The sequence below is a fragment of the Urocitellus parryii genome, chromosome 8, assembly GCF_045843805.1.
Source record: "Urocitellus parryii isolate mUroPar1 chromosome 8, mUroPar1.hap1, whole genome shotgun sequence".
Taxonomy (NCBI): Eukaryota; Metazoa; Chordata; class Mammalia; order Rodentia; family Sciuridae; genus Urocitellus; species Urocitellus parryii.
The window spans coordinates 32849357-32875243 of record NC_135538.1 but is presented as its reverse complement, the minus strand read 5'-3'; the positions used below and the strand labels follow the sequence as shown (position 1 = coordinate 32875243).

At 35.3% G+C, this 25887-nt stretch overlaps 1 protein-coding gene and 1 non-coding gene across 13 annotated transcripts in view; one reads left to right on the top strand and one right to left on the bottom strand.

The window, feature by feature from the left end:
* The window catches only part of Epb41l2 (erythrocyte membrane protein band 4.1 like 2), a 196506-nt gene that overhangs the window by 117165 nt on the left and 53454 nt on the right, over positions 1 to 25887 (bottom strand). The window contains exon 1 of one of the 12 annotated variants that reach the window (XM_077801973.1): positions 1927 to 1997. The exons of 9 other annotated variants lie outside the window; for them this stretch is intronic. The gene's annotated coding sequence lies outside the window, so the exon portion shown is untranslated. Of the gene's footprint in view, positions 1 to 1734; positions 1773 to 1926; positions 1998 to 25887 lie in introns of those variants that run through there. 2 more of the 12 variants (XM_026380661.2, XM_026380670.2) reach the window with 2 other exon arrangements.
* Positions 16158 to 16230, top strand: Trnaa-ugc (transfer RNA alanine (anticodon UGC)). Its single transcript has one exon. It is a non-coding gene; the product is annotated as a tRNA-Ala (tRNA).

Genomic DNA, 25887 nt, shown 5'->3' with positions numbered 1-25887 from the left:
TCAACCCCCACATGATGACAAGTCCACCAAGCTGGAGCCTACCCTGATCTCATCTTTCTAATCCTCTTCTCTATAAGCTTTGGAATGCTGCATTGGATAGAAATAAATACCTAAACCTTGTCAAAAAAACATAATTCAGTTATAAAATTTTGATCATCAGCTCTTCTTCCATTTTAAATATTGATAGCACTACTGAAGAGTTACGTCAATGTAGAGTATGTACTCTAAAAAATAAAACTATAAATTGAATGATCTTTCTAGTTGAGGTGAATGCCAAACATTGACTCTAGTCCACTAGTAAGTCCATAATTAGAAGGATGTTAGAATTATGTACGGTCCAATCCTGCCATGATTGGAACAACTTTCTCCAGAAGGGAAAAACTGTAACTAAAATGAAATTAGACATGCCATTTGGAATGCCACAAAACTTTTTTTTTTTTTTTTGGGGAAGTATTTCTACTCTGAGCACAACGGTTTACTTAGTGAAGCCTCAAATAACTATTGTTAGGTGGAAGGAGCTACAACACACCCTTAAGGTAAAATTCTTGAGATAAATGCATCCTGAGGTAAAAGACTTGAAGTTTAATATTTGCACAAGTGATTTGGTAGAGGATGCCGCTGGAAAATAATGTCAGGCATTCAATCTTCAGAGTGTATCAAAAATTCAACCAAAACTATGTCAAAATTTTAAAATTTACCTTTCTAACTTAACATGCTTTGTGATCCTGCTTGATGTTAAATTCTATGTCATCAATATATCATCTATACAGAACACTACAAAAATGATGGGGGCAGGGGATGCCAAGCAGATCATCAGCATCATCGACATTTTTTCATTCCCAACACCCACGTTGCCAATTATTTGACTGGGATAACAAATTGAAAACTTTCTCAAGTACACACATGTGTGCTCCACCCCCACCAAATATACCACAATTACTTCAGGGGCATTCTCTTCCGTGGCAACAATAAAAAGGAATTAAAGAGATCACTTGGTAAAATGGTACTGGTTTTCATTGTTAGGAAGTAGCAGCACCAAAACAAGGGGTTTTAGGGGGAAGATTTTTTTGTTTTTGTTATTCTTTTGTTTTGTTTTTAGAAAAGATTGTTAGGAAGATTATACAAAGAAAAAAAGCATGAGGAAGATTTTTTTTTTTCTATGTCTGGATGTCAGATTCTGGGCAACATGGTGAGTTTTTCACATTTCTTCAATGTGACAACAGATTAAATATTCAGTAATAAAAGATGCTGATACCTATCTTATTCAAACAATATTACTTAGAGTAAGACAACATCAAAAAGGCATACAGTTCATGGTAACTGTTAATGCAACTATATTCAGATGCTAAAAATTGTGAATTTAAATCTCAGGTATAGTTCACCTTCTTTTAATCACATCAATTAGGGTCAGAATAAATTCATTAAATTCATTTGTCCTTTAATATATTAAAATAACTGCATACTATTAACTTTAAGCAGGTTTCATGGCATTTTAGATAACTTTCATAGTTCTTCACATCACAACACTGAAATAATTATGAAACAGCAAGACACACAACTAACTTTCACTACTCTCACATTTCAAATCTCTGAAGAAAGAATATTATCTGAAAGAAAACTTGCCAAAATTCAACACAACTAAAAAACGCAAACAAGTGGTCTAAAAGTAAACTCTGGCCCCTAAAAACTATTTTCCCCCATAGCCCTTGATTCAAATGGAACATATTCTCTTACCAAACATTGGTCGTACCCTGATTCCATCTACTCTGTACATTAGTTATTTTCTAAATTTTCAGTCCCCTGGATATTCTATCATGCTCTCAAAAGCAAACTTCCTTCCCAAGCAGAAACAAGAATGTACCACAAAACCCAACTGCTATCACAGAATCTGTTCCAAAAATCTCCCGCTTGAAATACATACGCAACTTTTAAGCACATCAAACCCCCGTGGTCTGCCGTTCCCTGTCATTGGGAGACTGTGGAAAGCTGATGGAAATTCAGTGTCCAAAAGCTTAATGAGCAAAACTGGCCCCACCCAAGCCAGACCCTGCTGGAGAAAGGCATGCTCAGTGGAAAAGCTCAGCTTGGTTCCAAGTCATTTCATTCCTCAGCTAGAAAATTCACATGGGTCAAAGAAAAAAAATCAGCTTCCTGGCTGCCTGTTATAGCCACTAAATGAAGAGACCTTCTACTAAAAAAGCTGATTTTAATGACAAAACTATAATTCCATAATTAGAATTTTTATAATTCTATTGTTACCAAGAATTTTCTTCTCAGTTTTTGTGTTAATGATTTTTGCTTTGCTTTGGGTCTCTGCCCCTCAACTTTTTTTTATGTTTATCATTTTAATCCACCCTACAGACACCAAAAGCATATATATTCATCATATAGTCAAATCACCTTTATTTATAAACTTCTACAAACTGTAATACATTTTCAGATACAGAAAAACCATGCAAATACAGAACCCAGTTTTCAACATATAGAGATGATGTTTATTTTGACTTATCTAAGAGTTTTCTATTCATTCACAGCATATAGAAAAATAGATGCCATTTTAACCTAGATTGGATACTATGATAAAGGTATAAAGCTGATATATCCCTGTTTTACACTGTCAATTCTAAATTGAGAAGTGACAAAAAGTAAGATAATCCTACATCCATCACATGACTACAAATATACATGGAAGCAAAGTAAACATAAGTTATTAAAGGAAACGATGTCAATTCTAAAATCTAGATCAATGTGATCTGAAAAATAACTAATCTTCCTTAACTCTATAGTACCAACCTATTACATTTCCACAATTTAAATTCTGGAATTTTTTTCCAGTGTATATATTTACTTTAATGATTCAGAACTGAGACTACAGATTCATGTGCATTCTTACCCTCCTACTAGAAATCCTCACCTATCAAGCAGTCCCTAAAACAAGTAGTTTTATATGTTCATACTGACAAAGTCTTCAAAGTCTTCAAAAATATTTTTAATAACAAATAAAGCACTTTACATATTTAAATAGGATAAGTTTTACTGTATGGAAAAATCTAAATGAAATTAAGTTTCAGTAGCAGTTTCAAGAAGATTAATCTGTCAAAATGAGCAAATACAAAACTTTTAAACACTCCTATATAATGGAAGTAAACTTCACTACCCACCTCAAAGTTTTAATTGATTCACATAATGGCAATTTAATGAATTTTTTAGTGGAGCCAATTTTATACAATTCAAAGCATCATCCTTTCTTCAGATTAAGTTCTTTCCACTTTTTTTAATAAATATTGGTAGTACAATTGCAAATTTGTTACAGTAGACTTCCTGAAAATATTGCCTCCAAACAGTTTTTGAAATTGCTCTGGAATTCAGAAGTCTGAGAGCTATCGATCTAGAGCACTGGTAGACCTCCAACTCCATCCCAGGTACCTCTGACTACCGTGGATATCTTCTGGTTACCTGAATATCATCTCTGATCACCCTTTCTTATCTTCTGGGGCTCCTGCCCTCTTCTTTTACTCTTCTATCCTTATGGATTGAATGTGTCCCTCCTAAAATTCACATGTTGAACCTAACTCCAAATATGATAGTATGTGGATACTGTGGCTTTGGAAGATAGTTAAGATAGATGAGGTTTTGTGAGTGGGACCCTAATGACAAAGAAGGGACTCCACAGAAGTATAGAAATTATATATAGTGTCATTTAAATTGGGTTTAGGAAAGAAGTCTATATGAAAATCATATAGATTAATAAAGGAAAATTTTTACCCCACCCTTTACAATCAGTTCCCTTGAGTATTTAAAAATTAGCATTCTGTGGCAACAACCAAGAACACAAGTAACAATAAATGTTGGTGAGGATGTGGGGGGAAAGGTTGACTCATACATTGCTGGTGAGACTGCAAAAAAAAAAAAAAAAAAAAAAAACACTATGGAAAGCAGTATGGAGATTCCTCAAAAAAAACTAGGAATAGAACCACCATTTGACCTGGTTATACCATTCCTCAGTATGTATCCAAAGGAACTAAAATCAGCATACTACAGTGACGCAGCCACATCAATGTTTATGGCAGCTCAATCCACAACAGCTAAGCTATGGAATAAACCCAGATGCCCCTCAACAATGGAATATTATTCAGCCATTAAAAAAATGAAATTATGACATCTGCCAGTAAATAGATGGAACTAGAGACTATCATGCTTAGTAAAATAAGCCAATCCCTCCAAAAGGCAAAGGCCAAATGTTCTCTGATACATGGATGCTAACTCACAATAGGTAGGAGGGAAGGAGGAGTAGAGGCACACCTGATTGTGGGTGGGTGTGAATGGGAAGGGAGGCGGGACGGGAGATACAAATGGGAAAAACAGTAGAATGAATCCGACATAGCTTTCCTATGTTCATCTGTGCATACACTACCAGTGTAACTCCACATCATATACAACCACAAGAATGGGAAGTTATACTCCCATATACATTCTACTGTCATGTATAACTAAAGAATTTTTAAAAGAATGACTTTATGACATTTTCTGGTAAATGGATGGATCTGAAAATTATCATGCTAAGTGAAATAAGCCAATCCCCCGAAAAAAAAACAAAGGTCAAATGTTCTCTAAAATATGAGTGCCAAACACAATAAAGTGCGGGAAAGGGGAAGAATAGACGTTAAGTAGAACAGACAAAAGGGAATGAAGGGAAGGCAGCAGACAGAGGAATAGGAAAGAGTGGAATGACTCTGACATGACTTTCCTATGTTCATATAGGAATACACCACGTTGAATCTCCACATCAAGTACAACCACAAAACTGGAATCTCTATTAGAATAAGATATGCTCCATGTTTATATGTCAAAATATATTCTACTGTCATGTATACCTAAAAAGAACAAAAAAAAATAGTGTTCTGAGAATAAACCTCATTTCCAGTTTTATAATGGTATAATATCAAAACATGGCTCCTTTTAGGGGAACACAAGTCTTCCTACTAGATTTAAATTTAAGCTATTCCTCTCCAGTTAAAATCTTTTTTTTTTTTCACTTAAAATCTTAAGTGCATGGAGGTACACAAAATGTACAAAGTAAAATACCTACAAATTTTTAACATTAATTTTTAATATAAAAATTTGTTAATATGAATTTTTATCTATTACATCTGTTTTGGGAAGATTTTCTTAAAGCCATGTTTTGATAGTGTACCATTATAAATCTGGAAATGTGAAGATTTATCCTCAGAATGCTAATTTTTAACTACTCAAGGAAACTGGTTATGAGGGAACTTATGTATGTGAGTTTGTTCACAAGAATTTTAGCCTAAACCAAGATCATAATTTCTTGATTTTGAAAACTGTCCAACCTCCTACTTTATGAGGACAAAAAAAAAAAAAAAAAACACACCACAGAATAAGGAATTAAAATGTAGTAGAGGACCCAACTATTGACGGGTCAACTCACACCTCCAAAACCTTAATGAACATCAACTCTGAGCACAAAATAATTCTCCAAAATAAACCTCTTTTTGATTCTACTGATTTTACACAGAATCCAATTTTGCCATCCACCAATCATCAGGCAAGACTATACTTCTTCCTGAACAACATAGAGAAGTTTTATGACTTCTCAACACAGATGAACTTCAGCTGGTCTGTAAAACTTTCTAACAAACCACACTGCATAGGATTGTTCTTATTGATACATCTGATGTCAGCAAGAAAACACAAACACACACACATGCACACAGTTTTCCACTAGTGCCTTGGCTATAGTGCATAAGTTCTCTCCTGACACAAACATCACCACAGTTTAACTTCTCTGAGGCTCTAAATTCAGAATAATTTTCCCATGAGTCATTTGCAAAATTTTTCCCAACCAGACATCTTGGCAATGTTAAACTAACATGTTCTATCTATTACATTAAACACAATTACATCTGTTAAAATGCAGTATTCAAAAATCTTGTAGATTTGTGGGACTCTGGAAAGAAACACACTGTAGGACCCTGGATTTTTATAGGGGTTTATGGACAGAAAGTGGAGGCAGGTATAAAAATGAGGAGCAGTAGTTGAAAACCTCTAATCAAAATATTACTATTTAAAAAACATTTTTAAAAAGTATTAGTACAAAGCTCTTAACAAATCTTTTCTAAATTAACTATAAAAGTAAAAAAAATATTATTTTTTAAATTATAAAATCAAACCATTATAGTAATATGGTATGAACTTTAAAATGCTTTGTTTTTCATCCTATTTCATGGTTGTCAAAAGAAAAAATAACAATAAATTCAATTTTAAGATTTTAATTGGCTTTTGGAGGAAAGGTTCAATTTCAGAATTGGCAACATCCCATTCCACAGAATGAGTAATGCAATGATCTGAGCAGAAAGGGTTGGCTCTATAGACTCAAGAAAAGGGCTAAGGAAAGCAGAGACAGTACAAAAAAACAGATGGTCAATACAGTTAACCTAGTGTTGAAACAGAAATATCTCCTTTAACACACCAGCTCAGGTAAATTGATTGATTGCTGTGAATCTCCTGGGGTTTTGTGGCATTTTGGTTTTGGTTTTGAAAACTTCAGTCTGATTGCAGATTGCATGACACCTTGTTTGGTTGGCTCTACTACAGCCTAGTTGCAGAATAGTTCAAACCAATAATGTCCTTTAAATTTTATTTAACACATATAAGAAACACTTGCTGAGTTCCTATTTTGGATCAAGCACTGATCCAGACCCCAGGAACCTAGGTAAAATTCTTCCCCATACGGTCAAAGGAATTCACAATCCAGCCAGGAAGACACATAAACAAATCATTACACCACACATGATAAGGGATTTAAGAGAAGTACAGAGGGGCTGGGGCTCAATGGTAGAGCTCCTGCCTCACACGTGTGAGGCACTGGGTTCAATCCTCAGCACCACATAAGAAAATAAAGATATTGTGTCCATCTCCAACTAAGAAAATATTTAAAAGAGAGAGAGAGAGAGAGAGAGAGAGAGAGAGGGGTGTACAGGAAGGGCAAAACACAAGTGGTCAACTCCCTTGGGAGGTCAAGAAAGGCATTTTAAGCTTACGTGTTTACACTCATTCTTCTTGAACTATGAATGGACAGGTGTTACTGCTAGGTAGTTTCCTTAAGGACTAAAGAAATAATATTGAAGCACCTATCACAAAGTCCACTAGGTACAAAGAAAAACACGAAGATTTTGCTAGTACCCATACAATACCCTACATATGACAGAGCAAAATGGGATTTTTGCAGAATCAAAATTTAGAGTCAGAGAGACCTCAGTATTACCTTGTTTTACTAGATTGGGAATCTGAGGCCCAGAAGTTAAGATTATTTGTCTAGATTACATTTTAAATCAATGGCAGATGTGTCCAGGCTAGATGTCAGATTTTGACTAATACTCCCAATTCTTTTCCCTATAGCAGAATGCCCTGCCTGGATGAGAACAAACAAGGAAGACACACTGATAAGGAGAAAAACAGCAATCTAGGCCCTTTATTGCTGTCTAAGAGCCTGAGACCAAAAATTCAGCCAACCTAAAATACCTGCCAGCTCTATCTCAACCTCTGTACCCCAAAAAATTCTACACCTGCCTTTTAATATATATATATATATATATATATATATATATATATATAAAAGAGAGAGAGAGAGAGAGAGAGAGAGAGAGAGAGAGAAATTTCAGAAAAGTGGGGACAGACACAGAGACAAAAAAATCATCTACTCTTTCTTCCCAAACTAAAAGAACATTAAACTTCTATTTAAAAAGCTTTGATAATATTTGCATGTTGCTATTTAGCTAAGTCTGTGGAGATCAAGAAAAATCACTGACAGCCACTGGTAAAATAGTAAATGAATGTAAGTTACTATTAAACATAGAATTTCAGTTGTCAAAAATTGCATCTATACTTTTCCCCTTCAAAGGTTGACTGTATCATTATGTTTACCTTACTTTTTTATATATCAAACATTAACATACAGTAATCTCCTATCAATCTGATTTATCTATTTTGTCTCAATTTGTGGAAGGAAAACTATTTCCCCACAAGGTGGGTTACCACCTTCCGTAATTTCCCTTCTTTCTTTCCTCTCCTTTCCTTTCAAACAGCCACCATTGTTCCAAGGGGCCCCACCAGAAACACATAAACATTGAACATGTCAACACAAGAATCATATCCAAAAACAAGGATAAAGTTGAACACTACTCCTACCAAGGCAAGCTGGAAATGCTACAGTGTATGTAATAGGCAGTGAACAACTACAAATGCAGAGGGACCTGGGGAGGTGCAAAGCTGCCAGAGTCCCTCCTCACTTCAGCTGCATCACGGGCAGCCTTCTGCCTATCTATGCAATCTGCAATGGACTGGCACTTGAGAATCCAGTGTGCTTCTAATCCTACACTCTGTTTTATTAGTTCTTCCTAATTTCAAATCGTTCTATAGCTTCACATCAAAAATTTCACTCTCTAAACTTGACTTATAGAAGAAAACCTTAATAAGTCCCAATAGTTTCTCAGTCCACAGCCTCATCCACATAAAAGAAACAAAAAATATCCAACATCAGGCCAGCATACTCACCACTACCTCTGCCTATGAGATCTTAATTTTAATTCTGTGCACTTGGGTTCTGCTAAGATCTATTCATCCCCTGAGGAACTGCTGTTTGATGATAGCTTCTGAGAACACCAACCTATATAAAATGTGGCTCCAGAAGTGTGAGAGAAGGGCATTTGAATAAATAACTATAGTACAAAGTGAGTAAGAGCTATAATGTAGGCATAAATGATCTAACAGTAACTGACTTGATGAGGGAAGGTTTCCCAGGGTGACATGAGCTGACCTTGAAGGATAAGAAAGAACTTACTGGGAAGATTGTAAGTGAGTGTAAGTATACTCCTTGGCGTGGGAACAGAAAGGGAAGGGCCCAGGATCATCAACAATAAATGTGGTGAGAGAACGGGGAGTACCTCATCTGCCTGGAACACAGGGTGGGAGTGGAGATGGGAAAAGGAAGCAAGAGCCAAACAATGCATGATCAGTATGCTAACTCAGATGTTTTTACTCTATCCTGTAGGCAATGGGAAATAATACTTTGTATTTCAGCCATGTGAGAAAAAAATGATACAATGAAAGGAAACTGGTTAAGATGATGCTTCAGTGTCACAAGAGACAGACAGGGTTGAAAGAAAAAAGGCAAGTAAACAGAGTTCATAAATGTTTAGTGGGCAAAATGAACAGGACTTAATATTGAAGTAGATTGTTGGAGTAATAAAGAACTAGGTTTCTGGGCTGAGGTTGTGGCTTAGTGGTAGAACACTTAGTGGTATGAGTGAGGCACTGGGTTCAATCCTCAGCACCACATAAAGATAAATAAAATAAAGGTATTGTGTCCATCTATAACTAAAAAAATTAATGAAAAAAAAAGAACTAGGTTTCTGAATTCCTGGCAGAAAAAGGTCAGAGAGTAGTGTTATTAACCTAGGGAGAGACTTTCAAAAAGACTAGGAAACAAAAATAAAGGAAATAAATGCTTCCACGTTGATGTATTTGAACTCAATGTCCATGTGACAACCAGGCAGAAAATGAGAAGGTTGGCTGGAAATGTGTGTCTGAATGACAGAGGCTGGGTTTCTGTTCTAAGATCTAGAACTACTTGGTCAATCAGTGTTATCAGAGATAGACGGGGGAACTACCACGAAAAAACAAGAAAAATGCTCATAATAAATCCCCAGACAGAGGGAACAAGGATCCTATCAAGGAAAAACATCAGCATAAAAACAGCAAACCAAAAAGTACTAGAAGAAGTAGCCAACAGGGACATAGGCAAACTGATACTAATACTAACAAGGGTTAAAAGGTGTCATAAAACTGCTGGTAACCTCAAAGGACAAGTTCAGTTGCTAGTGGGAGAAAAAGCCTAGTTGCAAAAGACAAAAAAAAAAAAAAAAAAAAATCGAAGAGGCCAAAGTAAGAAGTAACATGTATACAATTACCTCTGAAATCTAGCCTTTTCTTCAGAACAGGGGCAAATAATAACTACCCAAAAATGTAGGGTTGAAGGAAGATGTTTACATATAGAAGAGGTTTGGATTGTTTTGTTTGGTGCAGGTTTTGGGGGAAGAAACAAAGAAGGAAAAGGTTCAAACTACAGAGGATAATATAACCTTGGACAGCAGGAGGGGCATCTCTACCCCAGAGACTAAAGGGAAGGGTAAAGGCAAATGCACAGAAGCTGGGAGAGGAAGAGGTTTAAAGAAGCTAGAAAAGTAAGAGTGGGTCTGAAGCCCTGATCTCCGTTTTGAATAACTTCTTATAAGCATTGCAGGGAGGGGGCGGGGTGGAGACGCTGAGGAGAAAGGGAAAATTTTGGAGAAACTATGGTCAACACAATCAAAAATAATTCTCACAGCATTTATGTAAACATGTGGCTCAAAACAGGTTAAGTTGAGTAATATTCAGCATGTAGAGTCATCGGTGTTTTAAACTTTTCAATCTTTGGGATTTCCTGCATCATCTTTGATCTTCTAATATATTAACTCTATTTTTTCTAATAATATTAACTCGATTTCTTCTAATGTAGTTACTCGACTTGTATATCAATATCTCTTAAGTTACCCAAAAATATATATTATCAAATGAGTGCTAATCTTATCAGCATCAAGACAGAAACACACTGATATTATACAGTTTGAGGAGGGACATTTTGTTTTCATCATAGTGTGTGCCAAGGGCTTGACTAAATTTATTTTACGAGATACAATAACTACAACTGTAATTCCTATTCTTAAACTGTGAAGCCTGTGTCTCAATAAAATCCCAGTTTAAAAGACAAGACAATGAAGACCACCATCACCACCAGAGCCCCATAAGAACATGTGAAAGGTTATAAAACAACACTCCTTTTATAGAGTTGAATCCTTTCCAGGGTGGGCCTTTAAGACATTCTGACAGTGCACACAAATACTATCTCTGGAACAAAACCAAAACAGCACAGCTGCAAGACATCTTCCTCTGAGGTTGTAACTGACTCAATCACAGTTCTTCCTTTTAGCAAGAGAGTCCATAAAAGCCAGACGCACAGCTATTTTCCCCTACAAAGTGGAACCACTTTCTCGTGATCCAAATTTCATAAAAAGCTAAAATAGACAGTATGTCCATTTTAATTTTTTAAAGAAAATCTAATCTTGTCAAAGCATCTATTTATAGTTTTCATTAAGAAAAATGCCCAAGTGAACCAAAGCTATGCTAAAATAAATAGAAATATACATTTTTAAAACTATAATCCATCACAACCATAAACAGGAAATTTAGGTCCACAGTAACAAAATATTTTTTCAAACTTCTAAAAATAGTGATAAAAAAATTAATGACTGGTATTCATATTTACATTATTGATTTATTTTGAGCTTAATTTAAACTTATATCTGAATATTTATACCCACTTAAAAAAAACACTTCAGATTAATTTAAAAATCAAAGACAACTTGAAATCAATTTGGAGTAACTCCAACCTAAGAAACAATTCAGGTAAACAAATTAATGCTTTATCTTGTGATACTTTCACTGTAGTTTTAACTACATATCTATAGCAATACCAGCAAATACTCTTCGACAAACAAATCTTCTGCAACCAAAATGAAAACCAAAAACTAAAGTAACAATCCCCCCTTACTAAAAAAAAAAAAAAAAAAAAAAAAAAAATCAGCCTTCCATAAACTTCAAAACTTAAGTTGAAGTTAATAGTGTTGGGTAGCCTAATGCTTCAGAAGTTAATGACAGAAGATAATCTATATTGCTTTGACAATAATTTATTCTGAAAACAACAAAAAAGACAGAGGGAAATAAAGTAATTACCAACAAATGACTTATTGGAATACTATCTAAAATTCTAGAGAAACAGAATACCAAAACTTGTGCCAAAATATAAAATGTGCAATATTATAAAACTAAGAGATAAGGGAATTTCTCAGCCCAAGTTTCAAATATGCTTTCAATATATTTTCTGTTGGTCCTATTATATTGCTGTAAATAAAATATTTTACTAATTGCAATAGACCTACCCTGCTTTCTGGGCAAGCTGTCTGCTTTATAAACATCCTAATTTATGAGACCCTAATTTAAAATATCTCTGCACTGGGAATATTATCAAGTTCATTTTACACTTGAATAAAATGAAGCTAAAGCTGGGCACAGTGGGACATGCCTATAATCCCAGCAGCTCAGAAGGCTGAGGCAGGAGAATTCCAAGTTCAAAGCAACAATGTAGTGAGGCCCTAAGCAGCTCTGCAAGACCCTGTCCCTAAACAAAATATTAAAAATGACTGGAGATGTGGCTCAGTGGTTATGAGTTCAATCCCTGGTACCAAAAAAAAAAAAAAAAAGGATCAGAGAAACTGAAAAACTTCCCTTATGAAGTATGGAACGCAAAATTGTATAGTGGTTAATCATCAGTCTTGGAGTTAGACAAACCTGGATTTGGATCCTGGCTCCACCTCCCTAACAACTATGTATGATGTAGAGCTGACCTGAATCCAATTCTAGTTTACATTAGATATGTTCTTATAATGTTTATGTAATCTCAGTTATACCTCATTGCACTCCAAAAAGTAGCCTTTATATAAAGGGTCTCACCTACCCACACATAAGGATCTTACTGAAGTGTTTCTATTCTAATACAATAAATTTTCTCCAAATTATTTTTTATAAATGCATAAAGGAAACTGTAAAATATAATGCAAAACTGTGGATCTTTTTTCTACCTTCCAAACACATGCAAATACATCAACAGATACTTGCCTGGCACTTAACATTAATGGCCTTCCTTCAAAGCACTAAGAATTATACAGGGACACCAGAGAAGTCGAAATGCAAATCCATCTCTATAAATTTATGAGTGAACTATAAATGCATTTTAAGAAAGAATATATGTGTACAGGTATTACAAACATATATAACCAGACTTCCCAGAACAGTTCTGATTTCAAATATCCTATCTACCTTCTCCTTAAATAAACTCACACAGTCCATTTTTTTTTAATTGATAATCACCAGACTTAGATGTTGAGAACAAGAGATTTCTAGAAGAAATCTGAATAGAACTTTGAAAAAATATTCCATTGATGGGAAAGAAGGACAAGGACATTCAATAGCAGTGGGAATAGTCCTTGAGCAAAGTGAAGAAACAAGATGCACGAGTTGTTCTGGACATCTGGGGGAGTGGTAAACAAAGCAGTGAGCTGACTACTGGATGAGAGTTGCATACAAAGATAAATCAGAGCCAGGACCAGTGGTGCATAACTGTAATCCCAGTGACTGGGGAGGCTGAGGCAGGAGGATCATGAGTTCCTCAGAGGTACTGTTAAAATATTACAGCTGGGGGCTGGGGATATGGCTCAAGCGGTAGCGTGCTTGCCTGGCATGCCTGCGGCCTGGGTTCGATCTTCAGCACCACATACAAAGATGTTGTGTCTGCCAAATACTAAAAAATAAATATTGAAATTCTCTCTCACTCTCTCTTTAAAAAAATATATATATATTACAGCTGGAAAGATTACTGAGGGCTTTGATGCCCAGCATAAAAAACATGCCCTAAAAGATACACCTGAAACTATCCCTTTGAGGTAGCAGCTTTAGTGAGATATTATACAAGTCACCCATTCTAAGGGTACCATTCTATGGTTTTTAGTACAGTCACAGAATTGTGCAACCAACACCACAAACTTTTGAACCATATTCATCACCTCAAAAAGAAGCCCCAAACAATTCCTAGTTCATTCATTCATTCATTCAAAGAAAGAAAGCAAAGCAAAGCAGAGCAGATCATAAAGAAAACCACAGACCAATATCCCCATAAATATACAGGCAAAAATCTCTGACAAAATATTGGCAAATCAAATCTAGTAGGATATTAAAAATATACTACAACCAAATAGGACTTATGACAGGTACACAAAGGTGGTTCAACACAGGATAATTAACAAATAAATCATAACAGAACTGAAGGAGGATAAAACATAATTATTTCTTTTTTAATCAATTAACAGTGTGATGTATTATTGCATTAGTAAAGCACCTGTGATTTCTTTATTGCTCATTTTTTATTAGCATGTTATAATTATATGTAATGGTGGGATTCATTGTTACATATTTGTAAATGCACACGTACAACCATTTCAACAGATAAAAAAAAAAAAAAACTTTTATAACAAAAACCCAACATCTTTTCATGATAAATACACTCAACAAACTAGGAATTGAAACAAACTTCCTCGATATGATAATGGGCATTTATAAAAGCTCGTTCCTTTAACATCATCCTTAATGGAGAAAGACTGAAAACTTCTTCCTAACATCAGGAAGAAGATGGGATGTCTTCTATTACCATTTCTAGTCAACATTATACTGACAGCTCAGACCCCATCTCTAAATAAAATACAAAACACCCCCCCCCCCCGCAAAAAAAAAAGAACAACCAAATACAGGGCTGGAGTTGTGGCTCAGTGGTATAGCATTTGCCTAGCACATGTGAGGCACTAGGTTTGATCCTTAGCACCACATTAAATACATATATATATATTGTGTCTATCTACAACTAAAAATTAAAAAAAATATATTTTTTTTTTAAAGGACCAAGTACAGAAGTAGACAGAATCCATCTCCTCAAGCAGGTACATTAACCTACACTCAAGTAAGAAAACACTTGAAAGGAAGTCTCAGTTGGTAAAAAGGCTTATAGGCTTATCTACCACAGGAACATGAATCACAAACCAGCTCAAGAGTACAAGATAAATGCTAAGAATGAAGAACACGAAACCTAATATCAAATCACTCATTAAGTGTTCATTCATTTACCAAATAATGAATAGTGACAGAGCTCATTTGGTACCAGGCAACTATGAACACAGATATGATGAGTCTCCAGTAGATACACTGACCACATATTCTAGAACCAATTCAGCTCTCTCAGACTCACTCACTTAATGCCTGGCTCCCCCACAAGGTCATAAGCTCCACAAAGCTGAATAATCTTTAAAAGAAAAGATTCACAAATGTGTAGTCACAGTTTCTGCTCCCTCGCCCCAAAGAGAATTTATCATGCCTTTGTAATTTCAATTTTAAAACCAACTTGACCGATTTATTGGGGAATGGGTTGAGTTAGTAGAGAAAACACAGGAGAGATCAATCAGGAATTGCTAGTATTTTTTTGGAGGGAGGGGATAGCTTAAGGATCAGAGAGTCTAATGATTGCTCTATAATTTTTTTAAATTTTGCTGGCATAATGAAACTTCTTTTGTTTTTCAAGAGACAAGAGTAAAAGATTCTTTGTTAGTGTTGGGACTTACATTTAAAACTAGACCATGAGAGAGCTCATCTCTGCAAGTTATATTATCTGAACAGGAAAAGTATCAGTGGAATAAAGTGTATAAATTCAATAATATCCAATTCATTGAATGGTAAGAAGACAAATGACTGAAGAAATATAAACATTAAGGAAGAAAGAAAAAGCAATGAAATGAACATCAAAACGATTCACTTAAATAGTTAACAAAGAAAGAGCAGGGGGTTTGGAGCCAAGTTAATAAATTCAATTTTGACTGGGTATCAATAAAATGAGGAATAACTAATAAACCAACAATGAAGATAAAATGAAATCAAAGAAAAGAATATTCAATTAACCTAGAGGGAGACATGAAAAGAGGAAAAACAATAAAAAGAACAGATGAGAGAAACAGAAAACAAATATGATGGTACCAAACCACACTAATAATTAAATTAATTAAATATAAATGGTTTAAAAGCACCAATTAAAATACAGAGATCATAGGGATGAATAAAAATGCAAGACCCAATTCTATGATATATAAAAGAAAGTAACTTTTTAAAAATAGGGCTGAGAACAAGAGAAAGGTTATGAAAAAATAAGCTAGTATGTACAGAATAAATTATGATGGCAAAACAAAAAGATGGTGCCAACATGAGAGAAATGAGGTCCAAGAATGAAGGAAAGAAAGTTGTAGAAGTCAAGACAAAGATCTTATAATAATAAAAACAAGTGTGATCTATAAATATGCTTAGGGCATATAATTGTATATCCTTCAAAGTGCTTAGAACTTAATTAATTACACTGGTAAACTTTGTTTAAAAGGTATAATCTTGGGGGCTGGGGTTGTGGCTCAGCGGTAGAGTGCTCGCCTTGCAAGTGAGAGGCCCTGGGTTTGATTCCCAGCACCACATAAATAAATAAAATAGATATTGTGTTTGATTACAACTAAAGAATATTTTTTAAAAAGGTATAATCTTAGCTCAAGTCCATGACTTAAAAACACCAATGATTTTGAACTGTAATTTGTGATACTCCTTATCTACCCTTACTTTTAATTCCCCCATCTACCAGGTTAGTTACATTTACCTACATGGCTGTCTTCTACATCCATACAAAATATAATGGTAGTCAAAAAGCTGGCAGCGGGTAGGCAGAAGGCTTAAATGGTATACTATACCAAGTATACTTTTATAGGACCTTTACAAATCTGCAGGGCCTTCACTAATTTCCAATTGCATTCTAATTTAATAAATTTAACCTCAGAGACTTTCGACATGCTAATTCATATTTCATACAATAGGAAACTCTTATTATTGAGCATCTATATGGGTTTTACTTGTCTACATAAATTTAACATTAAATATTTTTATTCCTTGATGCCCAAATACCTTTATTCTTTAAAACAATGTGTTCAATGTTATTTGAACTTCCAATTCAACCCAAAAGCCTCCACATGTGTTTCTTTCTAGTAGTTTTTAAAATTGTGGCCCCAAAATAAACATTTTTAAGCATTCTAATACCTGCTAGAGAAAATGAAAACAATATGAAGATGTACATATGCTTGTCATGGTATCTTTGCTTTATTCCTCTTCAGAGATATTTAATCTTTGTAAAAGAAAAGCATAAAAAATATTCTGAACTTAATTTTGAGAGGACTAAAGAGTTCATATCCATGGTTATAATTTGTTTCTCTTGGACCTAAACATACACCCACCCATTGGCTTCAGAAAAGTGCTTGGAAAGAAATCGTAGGATCGTGATACTTCCTGGAAATTTCAACTGAAAAGAAAAAAAAAAAAAAGTGTCCTTTCCATGAAGGGAGACGGTCAACAGCAAATGATACAAATGTTCTTTTAATACTAATTTGTAAAAAATCTATCCTTACACAAAGTATACATTCCTTCATTAAACAATTCTTTCTTGAGCAACTAACAAGAGGGTGATTTACAAATGGATTTGTCCTCTCATGCATTGATACACAATAAAGTTCCATTAAATATTAAGTAAAATGATTCAGTAAGAAAAAAATTATGTACCCAGTTTTGTAGGATCATTCCCAGCTCCCAGTAGGCCTTTCTTTACCACTAGTTTGCTATTAAGATTGGGACTGAGAAGGTAGCTCAGTGGCAGAGAGATTGCAGTGCTTAGTAAAGCCTTGGGTTCAATGCCCTGTAAAGGGGCTGGGGCAGGGAGATTGCCATTGAGACTGGCTGCCTCTGCAAGTAAGCAATCACATTGCTAAGGGCAAGACTCCATCTTTCATCCTTATCCTCCACAGTAACCTGGCATGTAGCAGGTAATCAATGGAATTAATTTGATGAATTAATGAACTGCATCTAATTCACTAAGTAGTTAACAGCTATCATAAATCCCAGTTTAAAAAAAAATTTCAATATAGTTACCGTTCTTGTCTCTCAATCTAGGCTTTATTATGTGTGTCTACTACTGAAATTGCCATTTTGAATTCTCAGTAGTAGTCAGTCTCTCTCACTGTGAACCCAATTGCTCAGTCTTGCTTTTAAACTCCCAGCCTGGCACATAGTAAGAATGAGCCCGAATACATTTCATAATAAACAGAAACAAATGCCAAAGGTAGCTCCTTAAATCGGTATTACAAAACTTCATGTTATTCTGTAGTAAATACAAATGTACATTATAATTAAATATTGAGGGGCTGGGGCTGGGACTCAGTGGTAGAGCACTCGCCTCTCACATGTGAGACCCTGGGTTTGATCCTTAGCACCACATAAAAATAAATAAACCAAAAATAATAATAATTAAATATTGATCCTAGTCACATTTTTTTTTTAAAGAGAGAGTGAGAGAGGAGAGAGAGAGAGAGAGAGAGAGAATTTTTAATATTTATTTTTTAGTTCTCGGCGGACACAACATCTTTGTTGGTATGTGGTGCTGAGGATCGAACACGGGCCGCACGCATGCCAGGCGAGCGCGCTACCGCTGAGCCACATCTCCAGCCCGATCCTAGTCACCTTATAATAACCAAAGATTTATGCCCCAAGAACTACACAACTGATGACCTACAATATTGGATTTTACCAGATTTTACTGCACAGAGAGAAATACAAGACCACTACTAGAGTTGGAAATGTCATGTAGTAGTCATACATAAAAGAAATATAAAATAAAGTTTTCTTGGGCCAGGAAATCCTCCAGAAAAATCCAGTATATGATAATTCTAAAACAAAGATATTTGTAAGTATGTGTCTTCCTTCCAAAATAATAGGGCTGAGGAACAACTCAGTGATAGAGCACTTGCCTAGCATGCTCAAGGCCCTGTATTTGATTCCCAGCACCACAAAATTAACACTAATAATAACTAAACTAATTTGAAAAATGTTTCCAGTGTCTCCTGCAGAGCCTACAAAACGAAGACAAAACTCATTACCATACCCATGTTCAATACAGTCTGACTCCTCCCTAGTTTTATAGCCTGTCTTCTTCCTATCCCCACTTCTCACATACCCTGAATTCCAGCCACACCAGCATCCTCAACATGAAATAAAGTTTCATGTTTCAAGGTCAGCTGGGCAATACAGGCAACTAACAAGACCCTGTTTTGTTTTGTTTTTTTAAAGGGGAGTGGACTGATTGGAAATGCTCAACCAAAATGGTAGGATTTATTCCTGATGGTGTATTTATTCCTTGTACTTTATTTGTATTTTTCTGTGTAGTCAAGTTTCTGCACATATATTATTAGTTTAATATTTAATTTTTTTCAAATAAAGTCCCTCAAAACAAAATAATGTAGTTTTCTCCCTTCCTTTACTCCTGCTGGGTAATTAATAAACAGTACCAAACGAGATCATGAAGTCCCAACAAAATTATAATAAACTGGTTTTGTGCTATGCAGTATAGACTTACATAAAATACAGAGGTACATTCATACTATTCCTCCTTGAGCTTGGTACAATATACAAGAAATCACTGGACCCTAAGACACACATGCTTTCAGACACTGTTACATCAGACGACTTTTTTAAAGTTAAAAGAATGAAAGGAATTTCCTGGATTTTATCAAGGCAATTTCCCCACAGATTTTTGTCCCCACTTTAAAAAACAAGGATTAAAGTCACTTCACAAAATTGAGTGTATACTTGCTGCTTAAAATGCTATTCAGAACATGAAATTAAAAGATCTTTAAAAAACAATACAGATCAACAAAAGGCTTAAGATATCCTGCTTAGCAATTGTTTCAACAGTTTCCATAAAGAAAATCAAAAAGCAACCATGTGAAGTCACATCTAAGTGCAGAAGGGATCTACTTGAGATCACACAGGAAACACATATCAATCTAAGATCAAGAAAGAGCCTATATTTTATTTTTATATCAGAGGACATGTTTCACTGACAAGTTTTCTCTACAACCTCATTAAAATACCAAGCACAATACATGCATAATTTAACACAGCACAAGGGCAGGGACATATTTTTCAGAACTGCAAAGTGGCATCTGTAGAATGTCTCAAAGGAATGACAAAGGCACTTCTTTAGCCCTAACAAAGAGAACAATGTTTCCACTAAAATACTACAGGGCTATTGCATTTCGGAGAGGAAAGGCAATAAAAATTAACAGAAAACAGAACTAAATATGTAGAATGACAATCTGTAAATAAGAACTAAAAGAAACTATTGAGGATACAAGTTTCACTCATTATAGCGCATAAAATTAAGAGCTTAATGTCTTTCAAAAATCAAATAATTTCAGGTATTAAATATGCAAAAAAAAAATTTAAAAAATAAAATTACTTATTTTGTCAACTGAACTAATTATTTTAGACTTCTGAACATTATACTTCTATAATTTCCGCTATTTAAAAGACAGTTAATAGGCCTGGGGGGGGAGTTTAGTGGTAGAGCACTTGCCTAGCATGTGACAGGCACTGGGTTCAATCCCCAGTTGGGGGAGAGGGTTAAGATAGCTAATAAGCTATGCCAGCATTATGCTAAGAAAACTACTATGTCATTTAATTTTTCATGACAACTCCATGAAAAAATGTATTGTCAAAGATAGTATAGATTTGGGCTAAGGTTGTGACTCAGAGGAAAAAGCACTAGCCTAGCATGCGTGAGGCACTGGGTTCAATCCTCAGCACCACATAAAAATAAAGGTATTGTGTCCATCTATAACTAAAAAATAAATGTTAAAAAAGGTACTATAGATTTTTCTTCAAAAAAAATGAGTCTTAGAAATACAAAATGACTATTCATATCCCTTCACTCTAAGCTATAAAACTCTTTTGACTTTCTTTCCAAGACATTTTTATTCTGAATTTCAAGACTATATATATCACATAAGGTTTACATGGATTAAAGTCAAAATATTTTTAATGAGACAGGAACTTCTAAAACTTCATACAAAAAAATGGAACTAGAAGCTTGATGAACTGGGGGTGGAGGGGAAATCAGAATATACCTATTCTTAACCAAATAACATTTTCAAAAACTGTTCAATTGTTTCTTAAGCTACTGGGCAGGGGTGCCAAAAGACAGGATTAATTACAAAACAGAGTAAATATCTGAATATATTCAATGAAGAAAAATCACAAACAGGAACTTAAGTTCACCGATTTTTATCTGAAGTTTATGTGCTTACTGGATAATACCCCAAAAAATAACATGATGACTTGCACTGTGAGCAAAAACTTCTCATTTATTTATAAACAACAGGCTTATTAAAGTAAATAAAATAGTAAATAAGGTACATAAGTAATTTTTTCTCCCTATAGGACTATGTCTCATAAATTACCAGTCAACCCTATTTTTAATTCCCAAAAACAATACTACTCACTAATCTTCCTCAAATCCAGTTCTGATCAAATCATGCATCCCAACTGGTCAAATCATGCATCCCTGTGGAAAATCTCAATGACTCCACTAACTGCAGGTGGCAAACAATCTCTTCCACCTGAAAATGCTGGGTCCTCCAAGCTCTTGCGTAATGGTCCTTTTGAGCCTTCAGCCCAGATCTGCCTGGATGCTATCATCCAGGGAAAGCCACTCAAAGTCTCTTGGCTCACTCCTTAGACTTTTCTCAAAAGACAGCCAGCTGAGGAGAATGACAGTTAACTCCCAAGGAAAGTCCAGCTAGTGGGCTATGACCCTGCCAAAGACTTCCCTACCGCCCCCAGCTCCATGCCATCCTTTCCATCCTCCAAATCCTCCCCCACACCTGTCTCAGTTCAGCACTGTTCCAAAGGATACGCCTATCTACCCATCCTACTCACCCTACAAAATGAGTCTGTTTTACCCATCTCCGTATTCTCCACACTCTTTGACACACAGTCATGCTGTGTCTAAGTTGGGTAGAAAGAAATGTATTAAGAAATCCAGAGCACTTATATTTTCAAAAGATTCTGGGCATTTTAGTCTTATTTTTCTATAAGCCAAGATAATCACCTTAACTATTCAGTTATCATAACATTAAATTAAGTGGCACTCTAATGGAACCAATTTATTTTCAGCACATGTTTAACAAGAAATTAAACATCTTTTAAGAAATCACATTAAGAAAATGTAAGGAGAATGGGATCTACTTACTATCTTCACTCAATCTGACTGCTTCTCCTGGGTTAAGAATGATTTAACAGGTCACTATTTCAGAAAAGTATTAAATTCTCAAAGCAAGAAATGGTTCTGAAATAAGCCCTAAAATAATGCATCTTGGTGTAAATAATCCTCCTGAATCACATTAATTTTAGACCGGGGGAGAGGGGCTGAAAAAATATAACTTAGCCAGCCCTTTATTTTGTATACATTAGAGAATCTAGGGAATTTTAATTTGAGCTAAATAATGGAGAGGTCAGAAGGTTTTTGTTGTTTTTTGGGGTTTTTTTTGCAATATGAGGGATTGAACCTAGGTCCTCATACATCCCAGGCAAGCACTCTATATCTAAGGTACATCCCCAATCGTTTTTATTTTGAAATAGTCTAAGTTGTACAGGCTGGCAACAAACTTTGCATCGTCCTGCCTCAGTCTCCTTAGTAACTGGGATTACAGTTGTATGGCACCACATCAAGAAATCCATTTTTTTAAATGTATTGAGAAAAGGTAGGTATACCCACCAAGCCCTTCTACCACTCAACTCTTCAAAGAATATCTGCCAGATATTTTTCATCTCCATTACAAGTTAAATCAACTAAGTGATGAGCTCGTATTTCTTAATGAATTTGCCCCTCAGTGTTTCGTCAGGTGGAGCTTTTTTTCAAACACACTTTCCTTTTGGTACCCTATTTTCCCAATACACGTCACACCACTGAGCTTCCAATTTCCTAAGAGGAAAATAAAAACAAAAATGAAGACAGTGGCTATTTTTTAAAAAAATAGGCATTACTATAATGTTTCATCCATGCATAACATTTATCAGAGCACAGTATGCCTCTTCCTTTCACTGTTCAAGTTGGTGCTGAAATTGCAATAGAAAATGGGCACCAGCAAAGGCTCGAGAAGTGAGGGCACCTCTCCAGGAAAGCAGCAGCTATGGCTATCACAACTGACGAATAACAGAAAAAAAAACCTACTAACATTTTATTCTTCTGGAACCCTCCATTCATAATTTGAAAACATAACACATACCTTTAGGACATTGCTAAGTAAAATGCAAGCTTGTTTTCCAGGAAACCTGGCCAATGCAATCACCAAAAAGCCAAATCTGCACGGTATATCAGCCAGCTCTGTAGATAGTTCCTTATTAGCTATTACCTTCTACTTATGTTTGTGCATAATGTCACCCTGAGATCAAATTCATAATATTCATTATGTTCCAGAATAACACCACCCTAAAAAAAATTTATGTGACTACCCCTCATACCATCAAAGCAGAGCATCCCAAGAAAAACACCAACTCACATTTATCAGTAATGGAGTCACTGGGTACTCATAGAGCTCCCTCACAACTCATATCTGCAGCCCAGGTCTGGGGTCACAGCTACCAACTTACTTGCTGGCACCACACAATCCAAGGACACCTAGATTAGGATAAACCCCTTAAGTAGCAGTGCTGACACAATTCAGTCCTAGTGCTTAAGTCAGAGGTGGCCCAACCTAGGGTCAGGAAATAATGTGACTGATACTAGAACCCAAAGACGAATACAAATGTCTTTAGGAAGCAGTTTCTTCCCAATCATAATTCCCAAATTATTACTCTTTTTGTGAGCCAAAAAAAAATCCAAATGACCTACAGAGTATGCATAATCATTACTACCTAAATGTATAATAAGCAAAGACTACTCAAAGAGAAATGAAACCACATATCGCACAAGTGTGCTTCATCCATAAAGTGATGGGGCCGTTTTCTTTACAGCTCATGGAATCGGTCACATCTTCCATGTCTTGAAACTTCCACAGTGAGCAAGTTGAAGGAGAGCGGCAATAGTAGTATGGATTCTAACAGAAGCAAGCAGTCAATCAAAAACAAGATTCTTTATATCACAGTGAACAAACTTTTTGGTACAATGCTAGCAAACTTAAGTACAGCATTATTAAGAAGCACAGAATACTGCCAAAGGGGGGTAAAAATCCTTTATATTTCTTCCTACTTTATCTAGCCACTCAGGCCAATTTCCTTCTTTTTCTTCAACACTTAAGCTGTCAATTCTAGTGGAGTTTCCCCACCCACACCAATCATTCAAAAAACTTCTAGAAAAGAACCAAAAGTATAATCAGGTTTGCCAAATGACATTCAGATAAAGTCCCCACACTAATATTTGGCTATCTATTCTTCTCATTTCTCCATCTCTTTCTCTTCTTTCTTCCTTTCCTTTCCCTACATGCAGATAGAGCCTGGCACTTATTTCCTTTCTTCCTCACTTCATATCCCTTAGATTTTCAACACAAAATTTTTCCACTCCTCCTACCTCTAGTTTAATTCTTCTCTCAAAATAAAATGAGAAATGTACAAAATTGTCAGTAAGTCTTCAGGCTATGGAATGCAATATTTTAAAGACTTCATGTGGAGGGAATTTCCAGGAAACAAAAACTGGTTATTCCCTATCACCTATTTTCCAGACATTCCTCCACATCTCAAAGTCATTTCAAATGTCATATATAGTTTCCTCTAGATTTAGACACAGAGAAGGGTGAATCTGAAGACATAAAAACCGCCTCTAAAAGTATGTCTAACTACCTGTTGACTGAAACAAAAAGTGCTTAAATCATGCCTGACTTGCTTATTCTCCAGAGATATTTCTTAGACCAGCAGTCCCAACATGACTAGAAACTCAGAGAACATGTTACCAACATGCCCCAAAGGTATGCAGAACATGTTTATTACTGCCAGAACATGGCAATAATACTGAGAGCCTTCAAAATACTCTACTAGTACTATGGAATCAAAGGAAAGTGGGGTATGGGGGAGACAAAGAACAGGAAGGACAAGACACCTTTGTCCTTCAGGAGGAAACCCTGAAAAGTTAACAGTAACAAATGAGTTGAATTTAAGGACTAGTGCCTTAAGACCATGTGTGAACAACTATCAAAGGAATTATATAGCTAAACTTAATGGAAAAATAAGGCAAATACATTCCAGAGTAAAAGACATTTGGGACAGGCCCAGTGGCACATACCCATAATCCCAGCTACTCAAGAGGCTAAGGCAAGAGGATCTTAAGTTCAAAGCCACCGTTGGCAACCCTGTCTCAAAAATTAAAAAAAGAATAAGGTATGGAGGTGTAGCTCAGTGATAAAGCGCTGGGGGTGTTCAATCCCCAGCATCATAAAAAATAAAGAAAAAACAACTTTTGGTATATGAGACAATAATTACTTTAACAAAACCTTTTTTTTTTTTTTTTTAAGCTTTAAGGGATTCACTGGCTTTAACAAGGCAGAAAAGAAAAGGTCCAAATATGTTCATGCTACATATAAAATATAGGTTTTTAACCCCTACCCCTTTCAGATTTACATCAAATAAACCTCAAACAGCAACAATCCAACTGTATCATGATTTTTCAAACTTTCCCCAATCTTTTGGTTTATTTACATCAAATAAACCTCAAACAGCAACAATCCAACTGTATCATGATGATTTTTCAAACTTTTCCACAATTAACAACTGTGTTTGGATGGTCTCAATTTTTCATCTTTCAGATTCAATGTCATAGTTAGCTACCCTTAACCCTTCTGGTCAGTAATCTCTAATTTATCCTACAAAGGATCCTAAGACAAAAACACTTCACAAATCACCGCAGTAAATAACAGCCAGAATGCTACAGTAAAAAGTATACTGGAATAGGTGGAGTCAGTCCTAAAATTCCAACTCTAAAAGTAATTTTGAGCAAGTCATTTAACTTCACTTTATTAAATTTCTTTGTCTATAAAATAAAGGGAGGGGAAATAAATAATATCCTAAGTGCCTCTTAGTTCTAAAAATTATACATTTTTAAAGGAGTTGGCAGAACTACACAAAATAATAATACTGAGTTTTAAAAAAAGACATCAAAACCATACATACAGCATGAGCTCCACTTTATGGATTATACAGAAATACACATTTACACAAGTATTTATTCCACAAACTATGAATATACAGTAACAAGGAAATAATGACTAGATC